This window comes from Ovis aries, chromosome 3 (genome assembly GCF_016772045.2).
Source record: "Ovis aries strain OAR_USU_Benz2616 breed Rambouillet chromosome 3, ARS-UI_Ramb_v3.0, whole genome shotgun sequence".
Lineage (NCBI taxonomy): Eukaryota > Metazoa > Chordata > Mammalia > Artiodactyla > Bovidae > Ovis > Ovis aries.
In genome coordinates this window covers 34,240,590-34,259,658 of record NC_056056.1, presented here as the reverse complement: position 1 = coordinate 34,259,658, position 19,069 = coordinate 34,240,590, and the positions used below count along the sequence as shown (strand labels likewise).

The 19,069-nt window shown below is 43.2% G+C and overlaps 1 long non-coding RNA gene across 4 annotated transcripts in view; it reads left to right on the top strand.

Moving 5' to 3' along the window:
• The window catches only part of LOC121819017 (uncharacterized), a 44,258-nt gene that overhangs the window by 19,439 nt on the left and 5,750 nt on the right, over positions 1 to 19,069 (top strand). For all 4 annotated transcript variants that reach the window (XR_006059136.2, XR_009599782.1, XR_009599783.1 and 1 more), the window contains one exon: positions 18,724 to 18,839. This is a non-coding gene — a long non-coding RNA (uncharacterized LOC121819017). The remainder of the gene's footprint in view (positions 1 to 18,723; positions 18,840 to 19,069) is intronic.

Genomic DNA, 19,069 nt, shown 5'->3' with positions numbered 1-19,069 from the left:
TTTAACAAAAATTCAGCCACCTCTGTTTTCCCTAAACCTACTGCTCAGATCCTCCAAGGACATGTACTGATGTCCACTAAGACTCCAAGTCATAAGTGAAAACAGCTTGAATAACATTTTTTTAGGATCATCACTTAAAAACGATGAGATCCAGATATCAGGAGAACTCACTGGAACACCTGAGGAGTACTGAGAGGTAGCGAGGCTCAATGGGCTCTGGTACTGAGTGCCAGTTTGGGGTGGACTCCAGGGGTCCCTATTTCCCATGTGGCACTGGTGGTAAAGAACCCGCCTGCCAAAGCAGGAGACGCAAGAGACACAGGATTGATCCCTGGGTCGGGCAGATCCCCTGGAGGAGGGCATGGCAGCCCACTCCAGCATTCTTGCCTGGAGAATCCCATGGACGGAGTAGATCGGCTGGCTACAGTCCACAGGATCTCAAAGAGATGGGCGTGACTGAAACAACTTTGCACGCCCACATGCCAGGGGTCCTCTGGTGGGTATCGCTGATAATCCTGTCCCCTAGGCCATGCTAATGTCACCCCCAAAATTATCTATAGTTTATCTAAGAAAGAAATGGAAAATTTTATTCAAACCAATGTGAGGATTATAACTTGGGAGATGGTCTTTCAGTAAATTCTGGAGGACTGTCCCTCCTGCTGGTCTAAGCCCAATTACATAAGTTTTTGATACAAGGGGTGTTGACAGTTTACAATCCAGATCTGCACGTACAAAGGGGGCAGTACGTCATGGTGACCCATCGGCTGTACTGGAGACCAGGTTGTCTCCTGTGACTTTAACAATTACACCCATGAGGTTTGTTGTTGTTTGTTTGTTTTCTTTTTTTTGTTTTTTCTTTTGCAGCACCATTAGGTCCGTGGGATCTAAGGTCCTAGACCAGAGATGGAACCAGTGCTTCCTGTAACGGAAATGTGGAGTTCTAACCATTGAACCGCCAGGGAATTCCCAACAACCTCTTTCGATGCTGGGGTTGGCATTGCCCTCAATGACCACGTGATCTAGCTCATTTCCCGTTAGGACAGTGAATTTGCCTACAGCAACAGGGTGGTGGACCTGGGCTGGCACCCCCAATGAGAGAACAAGAGGGAGAGAGAGGGTCGCAGCTGCTGGGGAGCCCTTGGCCTGATCTTGTCGCTCAACACAATGTGAATCTCCCTGAACTAATAGTTTCCACCCCAGACTCCCTGAAGAAGGGGATGAGGGGGGTCCCAGAGAGCTCTACCTTGTCACATACCATCAATAAAATACACCCTCCCCGCAGCCAGAAGAAAATCCTGATTTATGCAGCCCAGGGCTTTTGTATGTGTGTGTGGGGGGGGGGGGGGGTGGGGTTGGGGAATGGGGTGGGGCAGGGGAGATCTAAAATTATAGCTTTATAACATTACAGAATAAACCCCCAAATTTCAGGGTCAGATGGCATGGTCAGACAAACTGACAGATTTGTTAAAGATAATATGTGTGCAGGACAAGTTACCATCTATAATTTACACTTGTATGAGCCAAAATATTTTGGGGCTTCTCTGGTGGCTCAGCTGGTAAAGAATTCGCCTGCAATGTGGGAAACCTGGGTTCAATTCCTGGGTTGGGAAGATCCCCTGGAAAAGGGAAAGGCTACCCACTCCAATATTCTGGCCTAGAGAATTCCATGGACTATATAGTCCATGGGGTCGCAGAGAGTCAGACACATCTGAATGACTTTCAATACACTAGAGCCAAAGTTTTTGAAATCACCAACCAGCCAGTGCGCTTCAGTGTTGCTGTGATATCTAAGGAAGAGGACACAGCAGCCCCGTTGCTTCCTGGAACCCTGGAGTTTAGCGTGTGGAAGATGAGTATCACTGCCTTTTCAAAGACCACTTGGGACAGAAGATTAAGGTGCCATGGAAATGATGTGAGAGAACAGGAATATTTCCTATGGATGGGTGTCAGTGCCAGTTCAACACTATTTTTATGCTTTTATGCCAGGGGGTGATTACGATGTCTGTAATGAAAAGGCATTTCTGGGTCCTGATTACAAGTGTGACTCCTGGGAGACTGCTCAAAGACATACACAGACCCGCAACTCCTCTGCAAGTCACCAGCTTAACACTGTTAGCAGCTGCCAGGCTCCCACAGCCCTTTGTGAGATCACTGGTTTGTCAGACCCCTGCGAACTCTGGCCCACAACCCGGGCAGCTCGGAAATTCTGGCTGTCAGACTGGAACAGGTGAGACAATGCTTTTAAAGTGTCTCTCCTGGGAGACAAAAACCCAAAACGGCTTGCCTGGAGATACATACTGGGAGCATGTCTGGTAAACACCTAAATTTTCTGAGATTGGCCAGAAATAAACTTATGTGTATACATATTTTTTCATGAAAAAAGTAATATCCTTTTCCTAAACTACATTTATGTTGTAGACTTGCTTAAAGGAGGGGTTGGGTAAACATGAAAGATTGAATATGTTTTATCTGTTTCTTCCTAAATCTCCACTGTAATAACAGTTAAAAAAAAAAAAAAAAGACCAGAGATCCGTAAGGTTAGAGAGAAAGGAGAAATGACAACAGGAGTTAAGAGGTGTCAACATAATATTGCAAAATGAAAGCCAATGGATGATTGATAACTGATGTAGCAAGGTGGAGAGACTTAAATGGAAGAAGCTGGTGAAAGGAGGGCTGCAGGCACTGGCGGGTAGTGGAGGGCAGCAATAAAGAGCAATCAGCTGGCTCAGCAGAACACAGGAAAGGACCAGGAATCAACGTGCAACCAATAGAGTGGTTCCTCATCTCTCTATTTTTGCCTTTTTCAGTTTTTAAAAAAAATATTTATTTATTTTTATTTGGTTCCACTAGTCTTAGTTGGGACACAGGAAATCTTCCATCGTCGTTGTGGCATGCAGGACTTTTTTTGTTGTTGTGGCATGTAACTCTTAGTTGCGGCATGTGGGATCTAGTTCCCTGACCAAGGATCAAACCTACCCCCCTGCATTAGGAGTGCAGAGTCTTAGCCCCTGGACCACCAGGGAATTCCTCCAGGGTTTTACTTAAAAGGAATTAGGTACTGTTTTGAACCTCGTTTCTTTCGTTTCACACAATACCTTTCAAAGTCATCTGTGTTGTTGTATCAATACTTCTTTCCTTTTAATTGTTAACTTGCCATCTGTTTGATAAATGTGCCACAGTGTGTTGAGTTGGTCCCAGGTTCTGCTGTAAACAATGGTGTAGAGGTTTTTCAGTTTTTTTGTCAACAGAGGTTTTCATTTCACTTGGGTAAACACCTAGAAGTGAGGTTCTGGGTCCTAGTAAATCCTCTGAATAATGCTGATTATTCTGTTGTTGTTTTAACAAGCAACCGATCCAATGAGATTCAGACCACAAGTTCTGGCTCACCTCCTACAGAAAGTAATTCCCACGTTAGTTCAGCTTTGAAAGACTTTGCTATACTGTGTGGATCTGTCTGTTCATGTCCTACTCTGGGGTTGGTCTGGGACTTAGATGTGTATCTATGTATATAGGTTATAGTTGCATTCTTAATGCTTTGCCTGCTTCTCTGTGTGTGTCTTGCTTATGAACAGCTTGGGGGTGAGCCTGAGTCTTGTGTCAGCTCATAGGAAAAATCAGAGCTGCTTCTCCAACTCTCTCACGTGAGGGATTTCCACGTTACAAATTGATGGATCGTGTGACTTCTCTTACCCGTCATAGCTCATTGTGAACGGTGAGAAGGATGCCAAATTCTGTTGCTATAAATGTCTAGTGACAGCATTTCATTTTAATCTCCACCCCGTGCCCTGCCTCTTGGGTCATCCACAACCACTGTGTTCACACATTTCTCATGAAACAAACTCACTGTCCTTCTGTGTTGCCAGGAAGATTCCCACCAACAGAATGTTTGGGAAATGTGTTGTAACATCCTGTACAGGGGCTGCCAAATAGCCATTGCACCATATTATTTTTTTTTCTGGCACTTTAGAGACTCTTTAATCACCCTATTGATGTAAAAAAAAATCTGCCAATCAGTTTTTTTCTCTAAAATAATAGGTTATAACAGGATTGTTGTATCGTTGCTAAGTTGTGGCTGGCTCTTTGCAACCCCATGGACTATAGCCCTCCAAGCTCTACTGTCCATGGGATTTCCCAGGCAAGAATACTGAAAGTGAAAGTGAAGCCTCTCAGTCGTGTCCGACTCATTGCGACCCCATGAAGTGTAGCCTACCAGGCTTCTCTGTCCATGGGATTTTCCAGGCAAGAGTACCAGAACGGGTTGCCATTTCCTTCTCCAAGAATACTGAAGTGGGTTGCTATTTCCTTCTCCAGGTGATCTTCCAAACCAGGGATCAAACCCACATCTCCTGCATTGGCAGGTGGGATCTTTACCACTGAGCCACCAGGGAAGCCCCATGACAGGATACAGACACACAAACTATTTTTGCAATTGGCCATATAGAACTCAGTAGCCATAAGGGTGCATTTGAAAACTTAAAAAAAGTGGTATTCTGTCTTTATCATAAATAATAATTGGCCTGTTATCATATTTGATGTTGCTCTATTGTATGACTATCTGCTTGATTCAGCTTCCCAAACTGAGCAGTACTTAAGCACAGAGTCTTTCAAGCTGACAAAATTTACCTTTGGTATCACATCCAACATTCAAATAAGAATTCTTATATCTTGATCACATTCTTACCACCTTTCATTTCATACTTCTGTGACTAGGGGGAAACAGAAACAAATATGAAAGTGTTCCCCTGTTGAGAGTTTGTTCATGAGTCCCCTTCAAACAAATATTCAATGTATCACAAGAAAATAAAAGTACAGATCAGTCCTAAGGACAGTCATTTTCTCACAAAACAAGATTTCTAGTAGCTAGGTGGTCTAAGATCAGCTCAGAGTCTGAATGAGGTCATTACAGATCCCCAAAGACCAACTAGTCCATCTTTGTGCTTTGCCAGCCTCAGCATATTGGTGATGCTTCCACTTGGGGTTTCAAGATGGCTGCAGAAATTTGCAGACAATGCATGAAGACATGATTTCATGCAGCAAAGAGGAAAAGGTTCTTCCCATGCATCTCATTACACTACAACAGGAAAAAACTCAACATACCATTTCAAAACAACAAATATGCTTTATTAGTGATTATATTAATCATTTTTTGGCAAGAGCAAATAAAACTACACACCTTTCTGGCAAACAGCAAAATCCAGAAAGTTACACGGCTAAGGTATAGATCCAAGACCGAGTGGTGTTTTGTTTTGTTTTGGGGGAGGGAGGCACACTGTGAGGCTTGTAAAAGTGAGGAGCCCTAATGGCTGGACTGCCAGGGAATTTCCCCTGTTATTTTATAAGACAATTCATCAGCAAGTCTAGGAGACTGATAGTTGCACTTTACAACTGACATAATACAAAATTTTGGGAGGCCTAATGTCTACAAGAAAGTTCTAATAACTAACAGTGAAAGACATTTTTTATGATTACACGAAAAGAACAAGAAGCTATTGAACAGGAAAACAGGGAAGGTAGGTCTGCACAGCTCATCCAGTCAACATATAGTCAGCATAGCTTCTGGGTGATGAAGTGGTCTCTGTTTTCTCTAAGATTTCTCAGTGATTAATGTCAGCAGTGTAAAAATGATGTCATACAATATGTGGTTTTCGTGTTTGTCTTCTTTCACTTAATGTTTTCAAGCTTCGTGTGTGTTGTAGCATGAACCAGTGCCTCATTCCTTCTTATTGCCGAAGAACATTCCATTGTGTAGATATACCACATAATGTTTATCTACTCATCATTTGGTGGATATGTGAGTTGCTTCCACTTTGGGGCTGATATGAATAGGGCTGCTATGCATGTTCCTGTATAAGCTTTTTTTTTTTTTTTTAATTAGTTTGTTTATGGATGGTTGCTCTGGGTCTTCATTGCTGTGTGTGGGCTTTCTCTGGTTGGGGCGAGCCAGGGCTACTCTTCATCCCAGTGCACAGGCTTCTCCCTGCAGCAGCTTCTCTTGGTGGAGAGCAGGGGTTCTAGAATGCAGGTTCAGTAGCTGTGGTGCGTGGGCTTTTTTGCTCTGCAGCATGTGGAATCTTCCTGGACCAGGGATTGAACTGCATGTCTTACACTGCAAGGCAAATTCTTAACTGCTGGACCACCAGGGAAGTCCCCTGTATAAGTTTTTATTTAAACACTTGTTTCAGGGACCTACCTGTTGACCCAGTAGCTAAGACTGTGCTCCCAAAGCAGGGGGTCCAGGGGGCCTGAGTTTCACCCTTGATCAGAGAATTAGATTCCACATGCTACAACTGGGGAAAAAAAAAAAAGATCCTGCCTGCCTCAACTAAGACCTGGCGCAGCCAGATAAATAACACTTGTTTCCAGTTCTTTGGGGTACATACCAAGAGTGGAACTGTTGGGTTATTTTGTAGTTCTGTTTAACTTTTTGAGGAATCCCCAAATTCTTTTTCACAGTTGCTATACCATTTTACATTCCCACCAGTAGCATATGAGGGTTTCAATTTCCCCACTTTCTTGCCAACATTTGTCATCTTCTGTGTTGTTTTTTGTTTTTGTTTTTTAAATTATGGTCATCCTAAGTAGATGTGAAGTGAGTCAACTTGCATTTCCCTAATGACTAATGATATTAGTTATTATTGGGGTATTTGGTTTGGACACGTTCTTTCTGGCAACTAAATCATCCAAGGAATGCGAGTGCTTCTGGTGAAGGTAGTAATTGAAGCAGATAAAAGTTTAACTGGTGCCCTGGTAAAAATTTGAGTCTGTACATAGGCAAGTCATAGATCCAATGTATTCAAATAGATGAACATAAGCCTGGTGATGCTCTTGCTTGTCATAGTAAATGTCACTTCAAGCCATTATGACCATCTTGGAAGGGCGATGGGCTGAAGCACAACTCAGATCCACACAGCTTGCTTATAATAATGTCCTAACTCCCTCGGAAGATGGAAGACATGTGTTTGTGTTCCTTAAGCTAATGCATAGAAAAATTTCACCAGACACACTCTGGACCACTGTTCTTTGTTTCTCTTTTTTAAAAATAAATGGGCTTCCCTGGTGGCTCAGACAGTAAAGAATCTGCCTGCAATGCAGGAGACCTAGCTTCAATCCCTGGGTTGGGAAGATCCCCTGGAAAAGGGAATGGCTACCCACTCTAGTATTCCTGCCTGGAGAATTCCATAGACAGAGGAGCCTGACCAGTTACAGTCTATGGGATCCCAAAGAGTTGGACACAACTAAGCGACTAACACAATGCATAGAAAAACTGCACTAAGACACACTTTGGATCACTGTTTTTTATTTCTTTTTTTTTAAAATAAATAATACAGTCAGATTATTCAAAAGTGAAATAACTTAAAAATGCATGGCTTTAAAAGACTTACTATTGGGAATTTCCTTGTAGTCCAGTAGTTAAGACTGTGCAATCCCTAGTCAGGGAACTAAAACCTGCTTGCTTCACAGTGCAGCACCCTCTGCCACCAAAAAAAGGGGACTCACTCCTACCTTATCCCCATCCACTCCAATTCCCCCTTCAATAAGTATCTGCTTTTCATTGGTATGTGTGTGTATTTCCTTTCATAAGAAACCATATATGTTCTGGGAGCATAAAAGTACAGACTATTTTGTACTTTTTCTTCATTTATTTCTGTCTCAGAGATCTTTTAATATTAATGTTACAATAGATAATATATGTTTTTCCATAGAGCATATTATCAAACTTTTGGATTTTTATTATTATGATGGTTGAAAATGGTATTTCACTGTAGCTTTAATCTTTATTTCTTTTTATTAGTAATGAATGTGCCTGTCTCTTTGTATATTAAAGGATGCTTGATTCCCTTTTCAGAGATCTGTTTATATTTTTTTTCCATTTTTCTATTGGGTTGTTGGCCTTTTCTTAATACTTTCTAGGAGCTCTTTGAATATTACTGATATTTTCACTATGCCTACGACCTGAACTGTTAAATACTCTTGTTCAGTTTGTCAATTGCCTTCTGACTTTACTTATAATGACTTTTGCCTTCCTAATTTTGCCCATACTACTTAAAAAAACCCTTTTTATTTTGTGTTGGAGTATAGCCAATGAACAGTGTTGTGAAAGTTGCAGGTGGCCAGTAAAGGAACTCAGTCATACATACACATGTATCCATTCTTCCCCAAATCCATGCTACTTTTATATTTATAATTAGAATGGAGGAGGAGGAGCCAGGAAGAAGACTGAGAAGGAACAGCTGGTTAAGGAATCTAAGAGAACCCTTCAAGAAGACAGGGTTTTCTAAAGGGTCAAATGATGCTAAAAACCAAAACAAAATCCAACACAAGGCAATAGAAATGAACATCGCATTTGGCAAAAGGGGAGCAATTTTAGAAGTAGAGATGAACACCTCGATGGAGCAAGTGAGTAAGGAAGGACAATGGAGAGAACTTGGAAAAAGTGTTGCTCTGAGGTGGGGCAGAGAAATGTGGTAGCAGATGGGGATACAGGTTCAAGGAAGGATGTTTTAGTGGGAGATCTTTACTAGAGAGTATTTGTAGGCTGATAAAAATAGGAGAAATGATCCAGTGGTGAGAAAAAAAAAAAAGCCAAGGATGCATAGGAAACAGAGGGAATACTTTTCAAAGTGAGGCCCTTCAGAAGGGCAAGAAGTGTGGGATTCAGGCCTATATAGAAGACACACTTCATCCACGGTGAGTGTGGGCTCAGCTGGGAAAGTGGGAGGTCTGGTCGAGGGTATGATAATGGAAGAGTTCCTGCTTGACTGCTCTTGTTTTCTCATGAGTATGTTGTGAAGGCAAGCTGAGAGGCCTCTATAAAAAAAGAAAAAGTGGGAAATCAATGTGTTAGGATGTGGGAAAGGAAGCATATGTGGGAAGGTTGCTGCAGGGCTGAGTGCCCATTTGAAATTTATGGTGAGAATTTCAAGGGAGGCCAGGGAGCACAGTTGTGGTTTCGTCTCCAGCCCCTTATTCAAGCAAGGCCTGGAGTGGGAAGTTAGTATGGGGAGAACCAGGCAGAACCAGTGGAGGGGGAGGGAGCGAGGGAGAAGGGTAGCAGCAAGGGAGCGATTACAATAATGAACCTGGAATATGAGATGAATGAAGAGGAAGTAAGGATAGTAAAGGGAAGGCGGTTAGTAAAACAGAAGGTGGTAAAAAAAAAAATCAGAGGTCTCAATAAGATTGAAGAAATCAGTTCAGTTCAGTTGCTCAGTCGCATCTGACTCTTTGTGACCCCATGGACTGCAACAACACCAGGCCTCCCTGTCCATCACCAACTCCTGGAGTTTACTCAAACTCATGTCCATTGAGTTGGTGATGCCATCCAACCATCTTGTTGTCCCCTTCTTCTCCCACCCTCAATCTTTCCCAGAATCAGGGTCTTTTCCAGTGAGTCAGTTCTTCGAATTAGGTGGCCAAAGTATTGGAGTTTCAGCTTCAGCATCAGTCCTTTCAATGAATATTCAGGACTGATTTCCTTTAGGATGGACTGGTTGAATCCCCTTGTTGTCCAAGGGACTCTTAGGGTCTTCTCCAACACCACAGTTCAAAAGCATCAATTCTTTAGCGCTCAGCTTTCTTTATAGTCCAACTCTCACATCCACACATGACTACTGGAAAAACCATAGCTTTGACTAAATGGACCTTTGTTGGCAAAGTAATGTCTCTGCCTTTTTAAAATGCTGTCTATAACTTTTCTTCCAAGGAGCAAGCGTCTTTTAATTTCATGGCTGCAGTCACCATTCATCTGCAGTGATTTTGAAGCCCCCCAAAATAAAGTCTGTCATTGTTTCCCCATCTATTTGCCATGAAGCGATGGGACCAGATGCCATGATCTTAGTTTCCTGAATGTTGAGTTTTAAGCCAATTTTTTCACTCTCCTCTTTCACTTTCATCAAGAGGCTCTTTAGTTCTTCTTCACTTTCTGCCAGAAGTGTGATGTCATCTGCATATCTGAGGTTACTGATATTTCTCCCAGCAGTCTTGATTCCAGCATGTGCTTCATCCAGCCCAGCGTTTCTCATGATGTACTCTGCATAGAAGTTAAACAAGTATGGTGACAATATACAGCCTTGACACATACTCCTTTCCCAATTTGGAACCAGTCTGTTGTTCCATGTCCAGTTCTAACTGTTGCTTCTTGACCTCCATACAGATTTCTTAGGAGGCAGGTCAGGTGGTCTGGTATTCCCATCTCTTTCAGAATTTTCCACAGTTTGTTGTGATCCACACAGTCAAAGGCTTTGGCATAGTCAATAAAGCAGAAGTAGGTGTTTTTCTGGAACTCTCTTGCTTTTTCGATGATCCAATGGATGTTGGTGATTTGATCTCTAGTTCCTCTGCCTTTTCTAAATCCAGCTTGAACATCAGGGAGTTCACGGTTCACGTACTGCTGAAGTTCCCCCACCAGGGATGGAAACTGTGCCCCCTGTAGTGGAAGTGCAGAAGTGGGTTTTTTTTTTTTTTTAAGGACTTTAATTTTATTTATTTTTGACTGTGCTGGATCTTCTTTGCTGTGCGAGGGCTTTCTCTAGTCGTGGTGAAATGGGGCTACTCTTTGTTATGGTGTGTGGACTTCTCAATGTGGTGGCTTCTCTTGATGCTGATCACAGTCTCTAGAACTCAGACGAGGTAGTTGTGGCACATGAGCTTAGTTGCTCTCCAGCATGTGGAATCTTCCCAAACTAGGGATGGAATCTGTGTCCCTTGCATTAGAAGGCAGACTCTTTACCACTGGACCACTAGGGAAGTCCCAGGAAATTGCACTTGAGGAGGTTAGGAGCTGAGATTCCAAGATGTTGGATAACACCTCTGGGCAGAATCAAAGGATTGGCATTTAGATTGTATGCAATAGGAAAATCTTATGGGAATATTCTGGCTGAAAGTGTAAATAAAAATAGATTTTTTGAATAAGCAACTTGTTTTACTTAGACACAGATTTAAATGGTGGGAACTATGGAGATGTGTACTTAAGTGGGTTAAGAAAATTATATACTATGAGGTTATTTTGGGGGGAACAGAGGGTGGAGTGACTTCATGATAATTCATAATGTTTGGTATAAGCCTGCTAGGGGAAAAACGCTGAAAGATCATGGCCCAATCAAGGTCTCAACTCACATTATTTTGCTCACGAATTACACAACTTTCTTGTCTGTTTGCTGGGCAAGCTCTGCACACGTGTTTACAATCTGGTTAAAGAATCAGCCTTTACAATGACGTTATTAAACATGCGAGTACACAGTGGTGGCCATAGTAACAGCAGGGAGGCTCTGGAGTCTCATCCTCTCAAACCCAGTTTCCTCAGCAACAAGGAGGAGGATGGTGAAGACGTTGGGAAAGACCATTTTCTCATTCACACTCACAGGAGACAAAAACATGCCGCTAGAGAATGTTCACAGCGTTGGTGTAACCTTCCCTGTCCTCCTGGTAGGCAGTCATACTGGTAGACATCCAAGACTCTCTGCTCTTTGGCTCTGAGTGATTTCTGTGACCACGTCCAGACGCCATCAACAGCCAACAAGCGAGGCTCTGAGGATCTGCGAAACTTGTCACAGCCCTCAGCTTCCCTGTTTAAAAGAGGAGTTCAATGCATTCTTGGTCAGGAGGAAAGTCAGAACTGAAACTTGCCGAAAAGAACTGAAACTTGGCTGTAGTATCATTCAGGGTCTAGTCAGGAACATAAAAACCACACCACTCTAAAAATAATATTTGTTTTTATTTATTCATTTGACTGTGTTGGGTCTTAGTTGCAGCATGTGGGATCTACTTCCCTGACCAAGGATCGAACCCCTGGCCCCCTGCATTGGGAGTGTGGAACCTGAGCCACTGGACCACCAGGGAAATCCCCATACCAGTTCTTTTTAACAGAGGGAACTTGTTATAAGGACTGCAAAGGCCAAAGGAAAGAGTTTGGGAAACGTAGATGTGGCAACAGGAGGAAGCTCTCAGATGGGTGGTGGTTAACAAAGGCAAAGGGTGGAAGTTCCAGGAATCCAGATGCCTAGAGGAGGTGGAGGATCTCAGACCTGAGAGGAAGGAGTCCAGGCAGAGTCAGGCGGAGGTGGGGGTGGGATGGGGGGTGGTGGCTGCAAACCCATGACACTCATGACACTCAGAGGAGGGAAGCAAACTGTAGAAGCAAATCCCTTTTTTCTCTTCCTGCCTCAAAGGTTTCCTCTAGCACTCCCTACTGGTAGAACCTAACAAGGTGACAGCTGGTTTGCAGGAGTCCAGCCTCAGCAGCTGTAAGAAAGGAATACAAGTCTCCATTGTGGGACTATCACAAACAATGCTGCTATGAGCATTCCATTTTTTTTTAAAAAATTTACTTATTCATTTATTTTGCTATGCCAGGTCTTAGTTGTGGCATGCAGGATCTTTAATCACAGCATGCAAAGAATCTTAGTTGCATTCCCCAATCTGGGCCCCCTGCATTGAGAGCATGACGTCTTAGCCACTGGACCATCAGGGAAATCCTTGATATGAGCATTCTTGTGCAGTTTGGATGTCCTTTGTGCACTCACATTCTGGGGGTTTATACCTAGATGTGTACTTGCTGGACACAGGTATTAACCATTCTGGCAAATGTGTAGTGGTATCTCATGATTTCAGTTTGCATGGAATATGGAATGAAGCAGGGCAAAGGCTAATAGAGTTTTGCCAAGAAAATGCACTGATCATAGCAAACACCCTCTTCCAACAACACAAGAGAAGACTCTACACATGGACATCACCAGATGGTCAACACCAAAATCAGATTGATTATATTCTTTGCAGCCAAAGATGGAGAAGCTCTATACAGTCAGCAAAAACAAGACCAGGAGCTGACTGTGGCTCAGATCATGAACTTCTTATTGCCAAATTCAGACTTAAATTGAAGAAAGTAGGAAAACCACTAGACCATTCAGGTATGACCTAAATCAAATCCCTTATGATTATACAGTGGAAGTGAGAAATAGATTTAAGGAGAGAAATAGATTTGATAGATAGAGTGCCTGATGAACTGTGGACGGAGGTTCGTGACATTGTACAGGAGACAGGGATCAAGACCATCCCCATGGAAAAGAAATGCAAAAAAGCAAAATGGCTGTCTGAGGAGGCCTTACAAATAGCTGTGAAAAGACCAGAAGCAAAAAGCAAAGGAGAAAAAGAAAGATATAAGCATCTGAATGCAGAGTTTCCAAAGAATAGCAAGAAGAGATAAGAAAGCCTTCCTCAGTGATCAATGCAAAGAAATAGAGGAAAAGAACAGAATGGGAAAGACTAGAGATCTCTTCAAGAAAATTAGAGATACCAAGGGAATATTTCACGCAAAGATGGGCTCGGTAAAGGACAGAAATGGTATGGACCTAACAGAAGCAGAAGATATTAAGAAGAGGTGGCAAGAATACACAGAAGAACTGCACAAAAAAGATCTTCATGACCCAGATAATCACGATGGTGTGATCACTCACCTAGAGCCAGACATCCTGGAATGTGAAGTCAAGTGGGCCTTAGAAAGCATCACTACGAACAAAGCTAGTGGAGGTGATGGAATTCCAGTTGAGCTATTTCAAATCCTGAAAGATGATGCTGTGAAAGTGCTGCACTCAATATGCCAGCAAATCTGGAAAACTCAGCAGTGGCCACAGGACTGGAAAAGATCAGTTTTCATTCCAATCCCAAAGAAAGGCAATGCCAAAGAATGCTCAAACTACTGCACAATTGCACTCATTTCACATGCTAGTAAAGTAATGCTCAAAATTCTCCAAGCCAGGCTTCAGCAATACGTCAACCGTGAACTTCCTGATGTTCAAGCTGGTTTTAGAAAAGGCAGAGGAACCAGAGATCAAATTGCCAACATCCTCTGGATCATGGAAAAGCAAGAGAGTTCCAGAAAAACATCTATTTCTGCTTTATTGACTATGCCAAAGCCTTTGACTGTGTGGATCACAATAAACTGTGGAAAATTCTTCAAGAGATGGGAATACCAGACCACCTGACCTGCCTCTTGAGAAACCTGTATGCAGGTCAGGAAGCAACAGTTAGAACTGGACATGGAACAACAGACTGGTTCCAAATAGGAAAAGGAGCACGTCAAGGCTGTATATTGTCACCCTGCTTATTTAACTTCTATGCAGAGTACATCATGAGAAACGCTGGACTGGAAGAAACACAAGCTGGAATCAAGATTGTTGGGAGAAATATCAATAACCTCAGATACGCAGATGACACCACCCTATGGCAGAAAGTGAAGAGGAACTAAAAAGCCTCTTGATGAAAGTGAAAGTGGAGAGTGAAAAAGTTGGCTTAAAGCTCAACATTCAGAAAACAAAGATCATGGCATCTGGTCCCATCACTTCATGGCAAATAGATGGGGAAACAGTGGAAACAGTGTCAGACTTTATTTTGGGGGGCTCCAAAATCACTGCAGATGGTGACTGCAGCCATGAAATTAAAAGACGCTTACTTCTTGGAAGAAAAGTTATGACCAACCTAGATAGCATATTCAAAAGCACAGACATTACTTTGCCAACAAAGGTCCGTCTAGTCAAGGCTATGGTTTTTCCAGTGGTCATATGTGGATGTGAGAGTTGGACTGTGAAGAAAGCTGAGCACCGAAGAATGCTTTTGAACTGTGGTGTTGGAGAAGACTCTTGAGAGTCCCTTGGACTGCAACCAGTCCATTCTGAAGGAGATCAGCCCTGGGATTTCTTTGGAAGCAATGATGCTAAAGCTGAAACTCCAGTACTTTGGCCACCTCATGTGAAGAGTTGACTTATTGGAAAAGACTCTGATGCTGGGAGGGATTGGGGGCAGGAGGAGAAGGGGATGACAGAGGATGAGATGGCTGGATGGCATTACTGACTCGATGGACATGAGTCTGAGGGAACTCTGGGAGTTGGTATTGGACAGGGAGGCCTGGCGTGCTGCGATTCATGGAGTCGCAAAGAGTCAGACATGACTGAGGGACTGAACTGAACTGAATTACTATTGAGGTTACACATCTTGAATCACTTGAGTATCCTCTTTAGAAAGGTTTCCAATTGTCTCTAGACCATTTACAATTGGGTGGTCAGTCTTTTTCTTATTGTACTATAGGATTTTTAAGTAAAAGTTCTTGATACAATTCTTCTAATCCTATATATTACAAATATTCTCTCCCAGTCTGTGAACTTGCCTTTTTCACTCTCTCAGTGGCCTCTTAAGACAAATAGATGTTCCTAATTTCATGTAGTATAATGCATCAATTTTTCCTTTAGAGTTAGTGGTGTTTGTATCTTTTTAAAGGACATTCTTATTCTAAGGTGATGAAAATACTCTCTGATATTCTTCTTTTCTCTGTTTTCTGTCTCTTTGTCCATATGTGCTGAATTCTAGTAATTTCTTCAGATCTGTTCCTATTAGTTCTGTTTTCAGCAGTTTTGAATCATCTATTGGATTTCTAATTAAAATGTTATATTTTTAATTTCTAGAAATTCTGTAATTTCCCCCAGTTCTGCCTGGTCATGTTTGACAGCCTCCTGTTCCTGCTTTGTCTTTTCAAAATACTCTTCATTTCTTTATGCATAAAGTAAACATTTAATGTGTATTCTGTACCTAAACATTACAACGTCTGTGGTCATTGCCAGTGTGGTCCTACCACTTGCAAGTTCAGGGTTTTGCTCTCACTGCGTATGGCTCCGTGTTTCCTTCTGATTTTTATAACTGCTATGAGCTCAAGTTTTTATCCATGGAACTCCTTCCAAGCCTGATTTAAAGTATGTTCTTCCAGAAAAGAATTGTACTTTCTTGTGGTTAGAAATACTTATAAAATTGAAATCACTTAAAATAGGGGTTTTTTTGGTTTCTCTCCCCAAATTTTAAGGGTTTGGAAATCCATGGGAGACTCCCTCCCCTACTTCTACCCCAAGCCCAGACCTGTTTGGGCAAGTATTCTCATCTCTCTTTTACTCATGAAGGATGTTGGCATTTGGGGATCCCAGGTTGATCACAGAGTCCTTGATCCAACTTCACACTTCGTATGGACCCTGGGCTTTTGTCTCTTGTCCCCAGAGCTGGCTTCTTAAAACCAGGAACCAGCATACATCACCAGGGCTACCCCGGCTTTAGTGCTGGCCTACCAGTTTTGTTTATATACTTTCTTATTCCTTTCCCTCACTTTTCTGCCAGCCCAGCAATGCATTTTTAAATATTTAAAAATTTTTATCCATCGTTTTGAGTATTCTGTACCAGAAGGGATTTCCTACACATTAGTCTACAATAATGTCAGAAATAGAAGTCCAGTAATGTTTCGTAGAAAATATGGCACTCATGCAGGAGTCCCATAAAGCATATAACTTCTTTTTCAGCAGTCAGTTAAGGAATTTTTTACAAGCCCAAGCTTTCTCTCTCTCCTGATGTGTTTCTTCATGTTCACTTAGGGTATCTCAGGAGAAATTCCTTCTGTAAATGTGTGGTTGCCATAACTGAGAACAAATCGAATGAAAGCTCCCTAAGAATAGCGATTATTGTACCAGGTAATGAGATGATCATCCAGGATCATATTAAGTTGGGAAAAACACTAAAAGCTATGGAAGAACTGATCAACCCAACCTCCTGTCAAGATCAGAGCCATCTTCTTTCACAATTTTTCAATTTACAAAGAGCTTGGAGTTGTTTAAGATAGATGAGCTTCCTGTCTTGGGATGTAAATTTAAGTGGAGAAGTTCTGGTAAAGAAGCCAGCAGGTGGCTTCTGAACAATTCCAGTTCTGGCTTTATATAAAGATCATCCTTGAAATGCTTTAAAGAAAAAAAAATCCTCCAGTAAAGGTGGTGGGCAGAAAGCCCAGCCAATCTTTGTGTCTCCTTAAGCCGGAAAAGACATTTTTCTCCTTCCTGAAAGAGCTTTAGAAGAACCAATTTAGGATTTTTACTGTTCCTGGGAGGCTATGGATGGCTCTGACTTTTTTTTTTTTTTTGGCTTCTTTTAATGTGCAGGAGACCAGCTGCTTTTCATTCTAGGTCTTAAATAAGCTTGGTGTTAATAACATATCCCATCACTTCACTGGTAGTGTTTTTAACAGTTGGTTTCTTAACAGGATTTGCAGTGTAAGGTTCTCTTCTAAAAGTGCCGCTGCCTTTCAAAAAGGGCTATCCAGTCTTCTCACCCAACGCCCACCCCATGGCTCACATGTAACAGGAACCCCGTAAAAAGCTGTTAACTTTGGGCCCTGTTAGTCATCAAAATACAACCTAGGATTTCACAGATTTTTAGTAACACTTTTTAAAATCTCATGTAGAGTTCCACCTTTCAAAGGCGCCAGGAAATATTCATTTTTGTGGGAACATACGAGAGGCCTGCCTGTCTGGGTTACTGGCGTATTTTATGACAACTTTCTGAGAGCAAAACAGGTCTGCCTTGGTCTGTACTTCTGTCCAGGGAAATGATGTTGGCAGCGTGTTGTTGTCAACAGACACCTGGTAAGACTGGTCAAGAAGGAACCTCCTTGGCCCGTTGGTGAAGTATCACTACATGTTTGAAGCACATTAAACCAGCCCTGGCAGATGAAGGAAGAGGAGCTTTGCTGACCAGCACTTACCACATCTGGCTGCCCTCCCAGCGTCAGGGCCAGTGGCCTTTTGTGATGAGACATAGCCCTTCCCTGCAGGCTTGGCATGAACCCACACTTCGGGGATTAGAGCTGAGCTTTGCTTCAGATTCTGCTTTATGCTACTACCCTTATTCTCAGAGCACAGCATGTATTGACAGTCTTTTATTCACATGGCTCCTTCTCTAAGCCCTATTCAAAGTCTGCATTTGAAGAGACAGTGTACCTATATTTTCTCCAAGACTCTGTTAGCCACCATGCAGTCAGCAGTGGTTTCTGGGATGTGTGACACAGAACCTATTTTCATCCAACTTGGACACAACCCAGAGGTTCTGACCCACTGAAACCTTGATAGACCTGCTGGTATTTAGGCCAACGTGATTTACTCAACTTATTTTTCTCCTTCCAGCCTCCTTAATGTGGAGGAGTGTTCCTAATCTGATAATTTCTTATTTCCTTACAGGCTAAAAAACACCCAGCTTCTCATAGCTTCATAGCTTTTCCCCTTCATAGCTTCTCAGCTAATTCAATGGTCCTAGTTTCTGCTCTGTCCCCATGATCTCCCCAGTGCTGCTGGTTTCTCCTCCATCTTTCCAGCATCTCCTGTGGACAACACTTAATCCTGCTGCTCCTGCCCTGGGAAGTTGAGATGGTCCCTGTCCTTTTTTTCTGTGCCTAGCTGCTGTCCCCTAGCTGTGTTGTATGTGGGGAGGGGGCTCCTCTCCCAAGCTGAGGCTGGATAGCAGAGCCCCCAGAGAGGGGAAGAGCCTCCAGCAGCCAACCTGGGGGTGGGGGGAGTAGGAAACCCAGGCTCAATCAAGAGGAGATAGATATTCACTCCTGGGGTTTCTCATCATCAAAGCTGAAACTGCGTGGTTCTTCTGGAGGCCACTTCTTCCTGGGGTGTGGGGAATCTACGCTTGGCCGCAAGTCTGGAGGAATCATGGGGCCAAGTGGTCTGTGCAGTGGTGATGGGGGTATGGAATAAGGAGGGCATAGGGACTCCTGGGCTCCTGGGTATTCTGGAACCATCAGGCTTCTTGGTGGAGCTCTAGGAGGTGGGCAGGGGCTGGGGGCTCAGAGCAGTGAGAGTGGATGGCTCTGGGAAGTGCCCTGGTTATACACTAGGAGCCTCAGGAGCACTTTGTCTTCAGGAGGCATGCGGGGCCGGACTGTGGACCCTCGGACCATTTACCCAGTGTTGCCGAAACTCCTTTCCCTCCTGCCCCTGTCCTGTCAGAAGCTACTTCCCTGAAGAGCCCGCAGCCAGGTAGCTCCTCTGTTGTCAGATCACCCCTCCCCTCCCTCTCAGACTACTGTGGGGCCTTCTGGTTTCCGTCCCCCCCTTTTCTTTCTCCCCCAGCCCCCATCCTCTGATGATCTGCCTGAGCCTGGACCGTCCGGCAGCAGCTGCCAGCTCCTTCCCACAGGGAAGCGGGGGCTTGGTGGGCAGAAGGGTCTTGGCCCCGAGAGGCCACAGCTGCTGGCCTGTCCTCTCCC